Below are 14,463 nucleotides of genomic sequence, written 5' to 3'. Positions count from 1 at the left end.
CTTGGCCGGATTAAGCATCATCTTATACGTCCTCAGGTTATCAAAGGTTTCCTTCAAATCGTCAACCAGAGTCTCCTTCTCCCTGGACTTAACCACGATATCATCCACGTAAGCATGTACATTACGGCCAATCTGCTTGTGAAGACAATTTTGTCCACACCGTTGATAAGTTGCCTGGGCACTCTTGAGCCCAAAGGGCATAGACACATAGCAGAAGGCTCCAAAGGGAGTTATGAATGCCATCTTCTCCTGGTCCTTAACTGCCATTTTGATCTGATGATAGCCAGAATATGCATCCAAAAAACTTAAACGCTCACAACCCGCCGTAGCATCAATAATTTGATCAATACGGGGGAGGGCAAAAGGATCTGCTGGACAAGCCTTATTAAGATCTGTGTAATCCACACACATGCGCCAGGTGCCGTTTTTCTTAAGGACTAGCACCGGATTGGCAAGCCACTCAGGGTGAAAAACTTCAACAATAAAGCCAGCTGCTAAGAGCCTGGCTACCTCTTCTCCAATCGCCTTGCGTCTTTCTTCGTTAAACCAGCGGAGGAACTGTTTCACCAGTTTGTATTTAGGATCCACATTAAGGGTGTGCTCAGCGAGTTGCCTCGGTACACCTGGCATGTCAGAGGGCTTCCATGCAAAAATGTCCCGATTCTCACGGATGAACTCGATGAGAGCGCTTTCCTATTTCGGATCCAAGTTGGCACTGATGCTGAACTGCTTGGACGAATCGCCAGGTACGAAGTCAACAAGCTTAGTTTCTGCTGCCGATTTGAACTTCAGGGCCGGATCATGCTCCGTAGTTGGCTTCTTTAATGGAGTCATGTCCGCCGGATCAACATTGTCCTTATAATACTTCAGCTCCTCGGTGTCACAAACCGACTCTGCGTAGGCCGCATCTCCTTCCTCGCACTCCAAAGCGATTTTACGGCTTGCGTGGACCGTTATGGTCCCCTTGTGACCCGGCATTTTGAGCTGCAAATACACATAACAGGGCCGTGCCATAAACTTGGCGTAGGCAGGTCGCCCAAACAGGGCATGATATGGACTTTGGATTTTCACCACTTCAAACGTCAATGTTTCTGACCTGGAATCATGATCATCTCCAAAGGCCACTTCCAGAGCTATCTTACCAACAAGATATGCGGACTTGCCAGGTACCACACCGTGGAACACCGTATTAGACGGTTTGAGATTTTTATCTGTTAGTCCCATACGACGGAAGGTCTCATAATACAAGATATTAATGCTGCTCCCTCCATCCATGAGCACTTTGGTGAACTTGTAACCTCCCACCTGAGGTGCCACCACCAGAGCCAACTGACCTGGATTATTAACCTGGGGGGAGGGGTGATCCTCTCTGCTCCATATGATTGGCTGTTCAGACCAGCGTAGATAACGGGGCACGGCCGGTTCGACAGAGTTGACTGCCCGCCTCTGAACCTTCCGGTCTCGCTTGTCCAAGCTAGTGGTGAAGACATGGTACTGCCCACTATTCAACTGCTTTGGGTTGCTCTGGTAACCTCACTGTTGCTGCTATTGGTTGTAACCACCCTGGTTGCTCTGATTATTTTGATTATTATGTCCGCCCGGATTACCATTAAATCCTGAACCGGAATTTCCTCCACCGTAACCCGGCCCGGATCGTGAGCCACCGCCGGAGCCGTGATCATACCGGAAAGCATTAGAATTCTTGAACTCCTGCATAATGAAGCAATCCTTCCAAAGGTGGTTTGCTGGCACCTCCTTCGTCCCATGTCTTGGAGAGGGCTGGCTCAGTAGATAATTTAGGCGGTCCGGGTTAAGGTTGGGTACCCCACTATGATTTGGCGGTTTACCCTTGCGTCGCTGGCCCTTGTCTTGTGCGTTGGTATTAGCCACAAAGTCCATGTTACCATCCGCTTTACGCTTGCCTCCACCACCATTGCCTGCCAAGTGATGCTGCTGACCTTTGGAGTTGTTGTTCCTCTTTCCCTTCCCTGCCTTGTCATCATCAGGTTCGGGATCCTTGGTACTATCAGAATCATCATACTTTACCAAAGCAGCCATGAGGGTCCCCATGTCAGTGCAATGGCGCTTCATCCGTCCCAACTTCAGCTTCAGGGGCCCAAACCGGCAGTTGCCTACCAGGGTGAAGACTGCGGTGTCAGCGTTGATGCGGTCTGATGAATGCAACACTTGTGAGACCCGGCGCACCCAATGAGTCGTCGATTCTCCTTCCTCATGGACACAGGCAGCTAAGTCTACTATCAACATGGGCTACTTACATGTATCCTTGAAATTACTGATAAACCAGGCTCGTAATTGGGCCCATGAACTAATAGAATTGGCCGGTAAGCTTTTTAGCCAAGTGCGGGCCGTTCCTTCAAGCATCATGGTGAAGTACTTCACACATGCCGCATCATCCACATCAAGCATCTCCATGGACATCTCATAGCTCTCCACCCACGTCTCTGGGGGTTGATCCGCCGTGTAATTTGGTACCTTGCGCGGGCCCTTGAAATCCTTGGGCAGGCGCACATTGCGTAAAGCGTGGACAAGGCAAGGCACCCCCAAAGAACTAGAAGTAACACCGGGTTCGACCGAGATAGTTGGACGAACCGGCGTAAGCTGCCGAGCCTGATACTATGCGGCTAACTCGGCCTCCCTGTGTGCTCGGGCCCGGTCCACCACCTCCTGAGCGTTATCAGCACCACCCGCTGGGATGTTGTCGCGGGGTGCTCCACATCGTTCATTGCTTGACACTGCCGGTTCATCCATACGCCTGCTATAGCTCCGGCTTGGGCGAGGGGTCGAGTGGATCCGGTCACGGCTGTATGAGTATGCTTCCTGTTGGTCCAAAGCTGTCATAAGAAGCTCCTTGACCCACCGTGTCTCTATCGCCTGTGGTGAGTCGCCTTCAAATGGAATGGCCTCCAGCCGTGCAGCAGCGGCAAAAAGATTGTCCATTGGGTTGGAGTAGTGACCCGGAGGTGTTGAAACAGCCTGAGGTATAACAGTGTTTTGACGAGGCAGATCCGTCAGACGGGGCTGAACCGGCGCACCGGTCCCAGGAGCTTCCGCCCGGTTCCCCTCCAGTGGATTACTGGTTCCTGCTCCTGGGGTGTTGAAAAGGTCTCTGGCCTCGAAAACCGAAGGCAAATGGGATCGGTACTTCCTCCTTATGACTTCATGCGACGCGTTCTGGTCCAGCATGAGCCTGTAGGCTTGTGCGTCTAAAGCGGCCCACTCTGTGGTTATCCTGGCATTCTCAGCTGCCAGGTCCGCCTTGGCCTGGGTGATCTGTTCCTTCACCTTTGCAATCTCCGCATTGTGGACTTCCTGATCCACCGGATTAGCTTCTGCCATAAGCGCAGCCAATGCATCAAATAGATCTGATAGAACTTGAGCCGGCGGGCGTGCAGAGCTTCCTGCCCCGGCAGCCGTTGCCGCTACTGAACTGGAGGTTATTGGCGCAGCGGTCGAAGAATGAAGCGCTGCTTGTGTGCCAGTCATGAATATTCCAACTCGGTTGGGTTGATCAGAGGGGTCCGAAATACTGTCGCCATCGGAACAGCCCCCAATCCGGCCATCTTGTAGCTGATATAGAGATTCGGTTTCTCCGGTTGATGACTCGTCGCCGGAATAAACGACGGTCTCGCCGCGAGATTCCGATCCATCCTCATAACTTCCTCCATGGATGACTCCCACGAAGGCACGCTTCACGGCCGGTTTAACCCGGGCGGATCGCGCACGCTGAGCCGTTTTGACGAGGTCGGTGCAAATGTCCGGCTCAGGGCCCGGTTCTCCGATCTTGCCGATGAAAACGTGTATGCCACCAAAGGGGACCCGGTACCCGTACTCAACTGAGCCGGCCTCGAGGCCCCAGCCTGCATCATCGATGTAGAGCTTGCCGCGACGACTCTTAGTCATCCGGCCCACAGCGTAGCCCTTGAGTTCTTCAAAGAAGCCCTCCAAGAACTTGAAACCATCGTGCGATAGCCCCACGGTGGGCGCCAACTGTCATGGTTTTGTCACGGCAGATGTCCTAGAGAAAGGACTTAGTCATGGAGCCATTGCGATGGGTTAGCTTGAAGGGGTTAAAGCGGACACAGGGACGCAAGAGAGTTTATACTAGTTCGGCCCCTTCGATGAAGGTAAAAGCCTACGTCTAGTTGTGATGGAATTGATGGGGTTTCGATGACTAGGGAGCAAACAAGCTTCGCCTAAGTCTCGAGTTGTTATCTGTTGTCCTTGAACCGCCGTCGGGTCGTCCCCTTATATACACGGGTGACGCCTGTCGGTTCACAGAGTCCCAATACCGGCTCATAGATGTGTCCGGTTTGGTCTCTACTTATTCCTATCTTATAATACAAGTTAAATACCAATGCCGGTTTATGGCTACATGCCTTGAACCGACCATGGGCCTTGAGCTCTCGTCTGCCTTCTTGGGCTTTGACATAATTAGCTACTGATGAAGTTAACCCGGCCCAGATAGGCCAGTTTACGCCCAGTAGTAATATCCCCAACACCGGCTGTCCGACAAGTCGGCGGTCCGCTTGGCCAGCTCCTTAACATTGGCGTTGAAGGCGGTCACGCGGAGATTGTGGTAATCCTACAACAAAATTTCAGACAAAGTGTTGGTACTTGGAACTCACCGATTAGAGTTCCGAGCCGCCTGCTCAGCAGCCGGCCCGAAACTCGGGGACTACACCCAGTGGGTGCGCTGGTGCGCCTCCACCAAGAAGAACAAGAAACAAAAACAAAGAAGGAAGGATGCGTACCCGGATGGCTGCTCGCGACACCGGATACGCCTTGGTGCATTGCTTAATGGTCACCCTCGGCTCGGAGTTTGGCTTGGACGTCCAAAAGCGCCCAGTTCAACGGGCCCCTCCTGCCTCCCCGCACCCACCCAGTGGGCGCGGCGCTCGTCGCCTCGGTGTCCCGAATCATGGAGCCGGTCTCCAGAGGGCGCGGCGCCGAGGCCGCCTTCGCAAGGCGGCAGCCCGTCGGCGTGCCGACCTCGAGAGCCAGGCCCGTCGCTACCACGCCTTCAGTTGGCGGCACCGGCGGGTCCGCCGGCTGCCCGCCTGGCGCACTCCCGAAGGGTGGCAGTGGCGGCATGATTACGTCCGGCATGGCGGTGTCGTCGGCGTCGATCTCCATAACCGGGTTCTCGTCGTCGAGTCTGCGGCGTGAATTCCGGTGGTGGCGTCGAATAGTTCAAGGGGACGACGAACACCGCCGACTGGCGGTGTGCGGCTTCCTCAGCGCGCTTCTTCTCCGCGTCAGCGGCCTCGGCTTCCGCCAGCTTCTTCAGGGCAGCGGCCTCCGCCTTGTCGGCTTCCACCTTCTTCAGGCGGGCGGCATCCCGCTCCTCGCACACCTCCCGCGCATTCTGCTCCGTTGCCTCTAGGAGGTCGGCGGCCGGATCAATCCGCCGGGTGGTGGTGGAGGTCTCCGCCGACTTCATGATAGAGCCGGCGGCCGACTTCTCATGAGAGAGCGGGGCCCTAAAGTCAAGAATATAAAGCAAAGGAATTTCAGACAGAGTCAATGAAGAAAAGTGAAGATACAAAGGGAGGTAGCACTTACGCAGAAATCAGCTGTGGCGTCTTCACCACCTTGCAGAAGCGGTTGGCCTTTGCGGCCGCGTCGTCCCGCTTGGTCGCCGCGGCTGAGCCCTTGGGTTTCTTCGGCCGGCTGCCGAACAGGTCCGTCCCGGCCCTGCGCTTCTTAGCACCGCCTTGGGCGTCCGGCGCGGCAGCCGAGCTCGTGCCCGGCTGGCCGACCCCTGGCTGGTGACGCGGGGTGACCTCCTCGTCATCGTCAGGCCAGTCCTCGAGACTGGCCCCTAGTCTCGGGCCACCCGCTGCACCGCTTCCTCCCTTGGCGTCGTCCTCCAGGGCTGCCGCCCCCAAGTCGGGGTCGTCAACATCGCTCTCCGCTCGGTCAGGGAGGAATTCGCGGTCCGCCACCGCGGTGCCGGCTGCTGGCTGGAGGGGGGGTTCTGACCAAAGCCGACTGGTCAGATCGTACATGACGGACTTGGCAACAAAGAGGTCAGGAGAGTCAAAGGAAAAGAGAAAAAGAAGACGACTCACCAGAGGCGGAGGGGCGGCACGTGAATACGGCTCCTTGCCAAACTGCCACTCTTCTTTGAGGTCACAGCTCGCAAGATAATTCACCATATAGGCTACCTCCTCGTGAGGCATTTCCTTGGTGCACATCCGACTCGGGTCCCGGTGCCCGCTCAACTGGCAAATCATGTGGGGGTGACTTTGGAGTGGGAGCACTCGTCACGCCACGAAGGCGGCCAGCAAATCCGGCCTGGTCAGGCCCTCCGACTGCGTTAACACTCGGAGTCGCGCGCCGGCACTGGCTCCTGCGGGCGTCAGCGTCCTGGCCTGATGCGACCAGTTGGGCTGCCTCCCCGCTAGTGGGCCGGCTACATAGGCTAGCAGATTAACCCAATCACCCTCCGCGGAGACGTTCTTCACGTAGAAGTATGACCGCTGCCACATCTTCATCGACTTTATCAGCTTGATGGAGGGAAACGGGTTGTCGGCCCCTGACCTCCGCATGGCAATGAACGCGCCGCACTAAGCTGGCACGCCCATGGCTTGGGTGCCGAGCTTGGAGTAGAAGAACTCCCCCCAGAGCTCGATGGTGGGGAGAACACCGAGGAAGCCTTCGCACAAGGTGACGAAGGCGGACAGCAGCACCACCGTGTTGGGGGTGAGGTGATGCAGCTAGAGTCCATAGAACTCAAGAAAAGAGCGGAAAAAGCTGCTTGCCGATAAGCCCAGGCCGCGTAGGCAGTGCGAGCGGAAGACGACCCGCTCGCCCTCCTGCGGCGCCGGCGAGATTTCTCCCCTCCGTGCGAGGCGGACCCGCAAGAGGTCCTCGCCGGGCAACCGACGCGTCTTGCAGAGGAAATCGACGTGATCGTCGTGGACCTCCGAACCGTCCCAGGTGCCGGAGTGCGCCGTAGGGGGCGTGACGGCGGAGGAAGAGCTCATTGTGAGAGGACCACCGCAGCGCTCGACATAGCTTGAGGTGCAGCGGCGAGAGAGAAGAAGAAGAAGAAGCAATGAGGAGGAGGGACGCGCGTGCTCCGCCGCTCCCCCTCCTCCCCCTACTTATAGCCTCATGGGCTGCGAAGCCGAGGGGGCGGTTGTGGGATCTACTGCGCCCACTACCCCACGCCCCCACGTTTTTCGTGCAAAGTTACCGCGCGCAGTAACTCTGCGGGAACCTCAACTGTCCACTCCGGCCGCAGCGGATCCGCTCGCGCGGCGAGGCGCGGTAGTGGCGGGCCCCGCCCGTAGGCATGTCCCGTCGCACATGTGGATGGCTAGATAGGCCCGGCCGCTTGTTTCCACACGACAAGCCAGAAGCGGGCGGTGGCCTGGAAGCTTAGCAAGCACGCCACTGGGATCCCGCAAGGGCATTCGAATTTTTTTGGACAAGTCAAATTGGGTGAGTCCGACTCTTGCCAGTCGGCCCGGCAGAAACTGCTGAGACTCCTCGGCTGATTGTTCACGGCACCTCATCAGCTTCAGGGACTATTATCGGAGTAATGGCCCACGGGTAGGCTAACCCGAGGCCCAAAACCTTTCAAGACATCAGGGCTGACTGCGCCCCTTGAGACGACAGATGAAGAGCCGCCTTCTGGAGGACGGCTGAAGGAACAGTCGGCTGCCTGCATCCAGCCGAGTCCTAGAGGCGAGGTCAAGACCGACCGACTCCCGCCTGGCGGCTTCCACAGAAGCCAGCCACGGGGAGTCGGCCCACGGCACCAACAAAGCCCATGCCCTCATTAGGGGGGATGGGACAGGGAGTGGCAATAGTGAAGCCCACTCCCTTCCCTTTTCCAGGAGATGGCTAGGCCACAGTGTGCCGTACCAACGGAGATCTCCGTCTGGCGTGGCACTGTTGCCATGCCATCCCTGACATCAGCAACAGTGGGCGGAGTCCTGTGCCCACGACGGCCTGTCAGTACTGTCCATGGATGACGGGCCCTACCAGCAAGGGAGAGTCCAGAAGGCGGCAAGAGCGCCACCAGCCGGACCGGCAGGGAGTCGGCCCAAGGGAGTCGGCATGCCCCTCCCGCGGGTTCCCCGCACCATTAACCAAACAAGACGGGGAGTGGCTACAGTGATCACCCGCCAGACGGCGGGGCTGTAGCCACGACCCCATGACCAAGCCTGCGTCATTAGAAGCACGGCTGCAGTAATTAGCAGCCGGCAAGACCGGCACGCGGCGGGTACGGCCCGTCGGCTTTGTACCAGACCAGTCGGCGGGCCCCAACAGTCGGCGGAAGGGCCGGCAGGTGAAGAGACCGACGGCTGGGCCCTGCTCCCAAACAGCTTACCATTGTACCCCTAGGGGGTAGGCCTATTTAAACCCCCAAGGCACCCATGCAAAGGTTTCTGATCCATTAGAACTAGACCAGATCATAGAGGGGGGATAGAGCTGGCCCTGCCTTCTCCTACCTTCAGTATACAGCTTGAGGAGCGCCCTTATATTCACTTTGCCTTAGTGATCATGCGGAGACCCTGCAGAGCAGGACTAGGGGTGTTATCTCCTAGGAGATCCCCGAACCTGGGTAAAGTACGCCGGCGTTCGTGTCTACGCCTCATCCCATTTCCAGGCACCGGCGACGTTCTACTCGCCCCCACCATGATAAGCCATCCATTGGCATATGTCGCACCCAACCCCCGACACCACAGATCAAGTAGCCACATTTAAAATATCATATTTTAGAGGGGTTAAGAGTTCTGATTTTCAATCGCGTGTTATAAGTACTAAGTAGTTTTTAGAACGATTGGTATGGAGCTAAAATGGAATTCATAGTACTACGTACCTCCTTGGCATATTGTTGTATGGGTTTATGTTGCGAGATGTTGAACCTGGTAGTTCTAGGGCAAATACTATGATTTAGATTTAGATGTTGGTTTTCAGTAATGAAAATCAGAAGGGGGAAACCCTTCTTTGATTAAAAAAATTACTACCTCCGTTCTGGTTTACTAGTCCCCATCGTATTTTGGGTCAAAGTTTGTCCATGAATTTTAGTTTTAAAATGTGAATGGAAAACAAGATTTTGTTATACGCAAACAAAAAAGGACTAGAGGGGGTGATTTCTCTGACACGGATGCGACCTGTGGCACCACGGCTCAGAACGACCGGTTTACCATGCATTGCCAGCCTAGAGACCATGTCTTCTAGCAACACACAACATCTTGGTACAGAAATAACCGCTTTATTGATGCTAGCGGAACAGAGTTTACATTACAACAGCTGTCGAGGCCAAGCGGCACATCCGGTGCGGCTGAACAATATGTACATTATTTAGTGAACATAAAGGGGCCTCGATCCGAACAACTACGTGGCAGCGGAATAATGTCGTGGCAGAAGCTCCATATCACAGGGACACCGATGTGGACACGATCTAGACTTGAACAGCGCTCCTCTCCAACATTACTTTCCTGAAATCTGGCATCGCACGACAGGTCAGTACATTGAATGTACTTGCAAGCTCACAACAGGCATAATCACATTGGCAAACAACATCATGATATTTAAGCAATTATTAATAATGCAACACTATATTTCAAACATGATGTGATCATGCTCGAACATCCCTCGGGACAGCTTACCAATTGTGATCATCCCTGAATCACAAACAAACCACCAAAGTGGTCCTTTACTAGAACAACTCGTGATCCTTACGGCGATCACAACCACGACCAATATTTGGTCCCGAATGCCTTGATGGCCTTTCTGCCATCCTCAACAATGCAAAGTTCATAGCTTAGTGTGCAATTTTTATTAAACATTGACTCATGGTGGGACCTACTACGAGGTGTTCGTGATCGTGGACTCGGCTATCGATAGATTATACACTCTGTAGAGGTAGCACATTGTACCCACACCACGGAACCCATGGCATCGCGCTCCCATTCGGGTGGACCAACAGCATTCTGACAAAACCCTTCCATTGCCATAGCACTCTCCCGGCCACTCCGACCCAATCCCCAACGGGCTAATCCTGGGTGGCCCCGTGTCTACCAAAGACACCCCGACCACCGTCATGGCCAAAACAATCCCACTCGGGGACTCGGTACCATAAACTCAACAACGGGCACACAAGATTATGCCTGCTTACCGGGCCAGGGCAAGCACTACAAAACGTTCCCTAGTTGGAGGCACCGACCAGAGGCCATGTCAATGGACCGAATCAAGGCCTTCCCAAAAAGGCAAATGTGGTTGCACTGGGAAAGAAACTTGATTCAGCGGCACCATGACCCAGTCAACGGTATATTCAAGTTGAGTTATATTCAGGTTCAACTTTAAAATGAAAATGACCGGTGTCATAGCATGCCCTGAAATGCAAAACTACACATGCATCACATAATAATAAAAATGACCAATGTCATCCATAAACACACCAACATAAACATTAACAACTCATATTACTTTACTGCTCAAAATGACTCACAACTTAACCAATATATTTTGCAACAAGTTTTATTATTTTCTCACGCAAGAAAGTAACTCCGATAAATTTCTCATATGCTTAGCGGAAAGATTTCACTATCAACAACTCTTAATTTTTTATCAACTAAGTTGGGTTCGAACATTCTGTAAGACAAGTAAAATGACTAGACACGTATTTAAAAGAATATTTTCTAGCAATTTTTTATCAAATTATCTATGCAAGAACAAAGCTTTAAATGATTACTAACATGCATAACAAAATCATTTCTAACATCACCACAAATAAATCTTAACTTGCTTTACCCACTAAACTAGTTTCAATCATTCTATAAATCAGTCATAATAACTAACATATATTTATCAGAATACAAATACACAATAATTATTTAAATGCATGGATTAATCATTTCATTCAAGTAAGAAAATCACAACTATTGAAATGACACAATGAAAATGTTGTTGTGGCTTGCCTTAGTGCAGATGAGGTTCACAAGCCTTCTGGTGATCCTCAAGACAAGCCTCACCTTCTGAAAATAAATTTAAACACAAAAAGCAAATATCAAGAACACTTCTGAAATTCACCAGAAATTCTAAACAGCTCAGAAAAATTTCATCTTTGGTGAGCTGCTAGATTTCTTTTCAAAGAACACAATGCAAAAAGAACCAATTCATTTGGACTTATGGTTGAAGAGTTATAACTGTTTGAAGTTCTCTGGAATATAAATGATTTTGAATTTAAATAAACAGCGGAGGGGGGGTGACGTCGAAGGCGTAAAACCTCAGGGCGCCACCACTCGTACCGCTTCGCACGCGTACAGAGTGGCTGACTAGCGGGCCTCGCTAGTCAGGTGGGGAAAGGGGGAGAAAGAAATAGAGAAGGCTGCAGCTTTGCCAGAGCTCTCGCCGGCGACGAGGGCTTCTTGGCCAAAACGAGAGGGAGGGATTTAGAGAGGGGACGATGGCGCACCTTCTCGTACCCATAGCGTGGCTAGGGGTGGTCGGACGGTGTCGGAAACAAGCTCACAAGCCGAGGCAGAATGCGGAGGTTGCCAGAGTTGAGGAAGACGGTGAACGGAAGCCACTCCAGGGGCTCCAAGTGGGCGAGGCGGCCTCGCCGGAGAGAGGCGGAAGCCCTGGAGGGGATGCCCTGGCCTGGGAGAGGCTAGAGCTTCCGCGGCGACCAGAGGGGATCACCGACGAGCTCGAGCTCGGGGACGGCGGCCCGAGGCCTGCCCGGCCGGGCTACGGCTTCCTACGCAATCGTGGAGTGTGTGGGAGTGTTGGATGGTGCTCGAGGAGGCTGGGGTGGCCCTATTTATAGGCGAGCGGCGAGGGGGTTTAGGGCTCCACCGGTGGACACTTGTCCATGGCGCCCGGTGATGAGCGGCGTCAGTGAGAGGGGGAGAAGGCGACGCAAGTCACGCGGCAACTGTGGGCGTACGGAGACGAGCACAGGGTCGAGAGGAAGGCGACGAGCACAGTGCGCTCAGCACTATTGGGCTAGCCGGACCTTGCCCGTTTTCGCTGCGGCGAGCTCCGGCGTCGGCGAGCGCCAGAGGGAGGTTAAGGGCTTAGAGATGAAGATGGTGGCGTGGTTTGGCATGCTCGGGCAGGCAAGGGAAGCAAGCACACGCGAACAGAGAGCTCGGCGGCCCTCAGAGCGCGTCGACACGCATGCCAACACCCCTGGACGAATGTGGTCACCGCATGAACTATGACATCAGGCCGATCTAAGCATAAACTTCATGTCTGGCATGTTGTTCGTGGTAGTTTTGAGTGTTACCACAATTTGGTTTGGATCCAGGTGCAGTAGAGAGGATTTTACAAGCCAGGTAAGTTTCTGATCAGTAACTTTGAATAGTTACTGTGGTCAAATGGCTGGGAGATTGAGGCTATGCTTTGGAGGCTAGTTACAAGTTACTAAGGTAAAGAGGCACAAGAAAGTTCAGGTCAAATGGAGCAAGTAAAATGGTAGTTGTTGTAGAAACCACCATTTCTGTCCAGAACAGAAAATATTTTCTATAGCAAAAATATTCCAAAAAGTGATGAAATATTTTTGCTCGGGAAGGTGCCCTAGGGTTCACAGAATATTTGTGAATTATCTCAGATTTTTGTGAGCCATAAAAATTAGGGTTGCTTTGAAGCAAACCGATGTGGCTTGGGTTTGTGAGAGAAAATGAATATTTTTCATTTAAGAAAAATATTCCGAAGATTATTTTGGGGTGGATCAGAACACAAATGATGATTTAGGAGGGAAGTGGATCACTTGGGTGAAAGCCAAGGATGCCCAAGTGGTTAAGTCCATATGAAAAGATTGAAGAACTCCAAGTTTCAGAAATTTTTCAAATGAAAGTCAAGCAAATAAGAGAGGGCAAATACCAGGTTGTCACAAACCTCCCTGACTTAGAATGAATCTCGTCCTCGAGATTTGGTTGCTTGGGAAAACCACTCTGGATACTGATCCCTAAGGAATTCTTCCTGCTCCCAAGTCGCTTCTGATTCCGTGTGATGCTCCCACTGAACCTTGTAAAATTTTCTGACTTTACTGCGGGTGACCCTTTTCACCTGATCCAAAATTTTAAACGACCTCTCTTCATAAGTTAAATCTTTTGCCAACTCTATCTCAGCCATAGCAGTCCTTTTCTCAGGCGGAGATATGCATCGTCTCAATTGCGAAACATGGAACACGTTGTGCACGTCTGCCAATTCATGGGGTAGTTCCAGTTGACATGCAACAACACCCACTCGAGACATAATCGCGAATGGACCAATAAATCTGGGTGCCAGCTTTCTGCGAGTCTAAAATCTCTTGACTCCTTTCATAGGGGTGACTCGGAGGTATACGTGTTCTCCGGGTTCAAAACTAACCTGTCGATGCTTTGCATCATAATAGCTCTTCTGTCGAGATTTGGCCAATTGCAGTCTGTCTCTGATTTCCCTAACTTGTTTCTTAGCTTCCATCATGAGATCCGTTCCGAAGATACAGCTATCTCAAGTTTGAGACCAATTTAGAGGAGTGCAGCACTTACAACCATATAGAGCTTCATATGGTGACATCTTTAGACTGGTCTGGAAACTGTTATTATAAGAGAACTCGGCATAGGGCAAGCAATCTTCCCATCTAGCTCCTTTGGCTAGCACACAGGCTCGCAACATATCTTCGAGTATTTGATTTACCCGCTCTGTCTGTCCATCTGTCTAAGAGTGATAAGCAGTACTATATTTCAGTGTTGTCCCCAAGGCTTGATGGAGACGGGACCAAAAAGCGGAGGTAAACAAGGAACCTCGGTCGAAAGTGATAGTTCGGGGTACTCCATGCGGACTGACTATTCGGGAGACATACAGCCGTGCGAGTTTATTTGCTCTGTATTTGGTGCTGATCGGGATGAAGTGAGCAACCTTGGTTAGAGTGTCTACTATAACCCAGATTGCATCCTTGCCTTGCTGAGTCCTAGGCAATCCTGTGATGAAATCCATACAAACGTCATCCATTTCCACTCTGAAACTGGTAGCAGTTCGAGGAGTCCGTCTGGCTTCTGATGCTCTGCCTTCACCTTGTTATATATGTCGCAACAGGCTACGAAATAGGCAATGTCTTTCTTCATTCCCTCCCACCAGACTATTTGTATGAGATCCTCATACATTTTCGTACCTCCCGGGTGAATGGAATATGAGGATTCGTGTGCTTCTGACAGGATTTTATTCTTCAAGTCCGGTTGATTTGGCAAACAAATTCGTCCACGGAATCGAAGGGTACCGAATTTGTCCTTGGAGAAGTTAGGGGCCTGATTTGCCGTCTGGCCCTTGGCGCGTCTTTGTAGCTTGGCGTCAGCTGGCTGGGCCTTGCACATCTCCATCTCAAGTGTGGGGGTAACTTCCAAAATATTAGCGAGGCCAACATCCACGATGACCAAGTTGAGCTGAGCGATCTCCTCTTGAAGTTCGGTAGGCAATGATTCCAATATGGCATTT

This window comes from Triticum aestivum, chromosome 1A, assembly GCF_018294505.1.
Source record: "Triticum aestivum cultivar Chinese Spring chromosome 1A, IWGSC CS RefSeq v2.1, whole genome shotgun sequence".
Taxonomy (NCBI): domain Eukaryota; kingdom Viridiplantae; phylum Streptophyta; class Magnoliopsida; order Poales; family Poaceae; genus Triticum; species Triticum aestivum.
The sequence above is the reverse complement of the archived record's forward strand: the minus strand, read 5'-3'. Positions refer to the sequence as shown.